Here is a 1,274-nt window from a genome sequence, read left to right as displayed (position 1 = left end):
ATAACTTTCTAGCTCTCTTATTTACTTTTATGAAAGGAATTTCATCAGAAGAATTTCACCCTCATGACCTCATCTAAACCTAATTACCATCCAAAGGCCCCATCTCCAAATATCACCACATTGTAAGTTAGAGTTTCTACATGTGAATGTTGAGGGGACACAAGCATGCAGTTGTTGGCAACTATGAAGTTGGCACAACCTCCACATTGAACCCTTGGTCTTTGTGGTAAAAGATATTGTAGTAGGAAAGCCAAGCCTCTGAACCTAAGTCACCCTGCACAGTGGTAGTATCATAGCCAGTGAGGTTTATCCAAGACACAATTATTGCTAATAGAAATCTTTTCAAAATATCCTACCATGATGACTTGAAATATAGTCATATAGTCGGTATTGGCAATTTTTGACAGTATCTATGGAGACTGAACAAAAATAAAACAAAACAAAAAAACAATATTACATAGTAAGAAAAAAGAGGAGAACTCAGGAGATTAGTGCCACCCTTAAAGGAAGCAGGAGTGGAAGTTTGATATTTTAATTCCAAGCTGGCTCCTATAGAAAATGAATAATTTCTGAAAGATGATTATAAACTACCATGCAGTCAACCAAGTAGCAGCTCTGTTTGCCGCCACCATGCCAGGAATGGTATCTTTGTTTAAGCAGATAAATATAAACATAGCATCAAGAACATATCATGGAGTCACTGATTGGGTGATTGTACTCTTTTCTATGCCAGTGAGAAAGGAAAGATGAGAGCCAGTTTGTATTCATATGGAATCAACCAAAAATAATAACAATACATTTAGAGTTTTGCTTCAAGGCTTTCCTAATTCTTCTTTTCCCTCGCTTGATATAGTATGAAGAGATCTGACCATCTGGACCTCTCACAGAACATCGCATTGACCCATTACATTGGTAGCATGATGTTTATTAGACCCGTTGAGAGAGAGGTGCTGAACATACTGGAGTTCTCAGAAAGACACATCACTCTGTGGGTGGGAGATAAACATAGTGAAGGTTAGAAACCTTCCAATTCTTGTACAATTTTTAGGGACTCAGTGGTGCAGGATCTGTCAGGATAGCCTCTCCAAAGTAAAGATACATTATTACACTTTGCACATCTTACCTTGAAAAAGGACGTATATTGTCTGTTCACCTCTTGGGTTTTCTGGCAGCATATTTCAAATCTACAAATACTGCTCTAGCTCATATACTAAGGTATGTGAAAAGCTGCCATCTTTCAGTGATGTTCAGAGAAAAATAAGTCCTTATAAAGT

General features: G+C 37.5%; 1 pseudogene; it reads left to right on the top strand.

The window, feature by feature from the left end:
• The first annotated feature begins 270 nt into the window (after positions 1-270).
• LOC119472361 lies at positions 271-419 on the top strand (annotated as a pseudogene).
• The last annotated feature ends 855 nt before the right edge of the window (positions 420-1,274 follow it).

The sequence above is a fragment of the Cebus imitator genome, unplaced genomic scaffold (assembly GCF_001604975.1).
Source record: "Cebus imitator isolate Cc_AM_T3 unplaced genomic scaffold, Cebus_imitator-1.0 Scaffold96, whole genome shotgun sequence".
NCBI classification, from domain to species: Eukaryota; Metazoa; Chordata; class Mammalia; order Primates; family Cebidae; genus Cebus; species Cebus imitator.
Note: the sequence above shows the minus strand (reverse complement) of the source record. Positions and strands in the feature narration are given on the sequence as shown.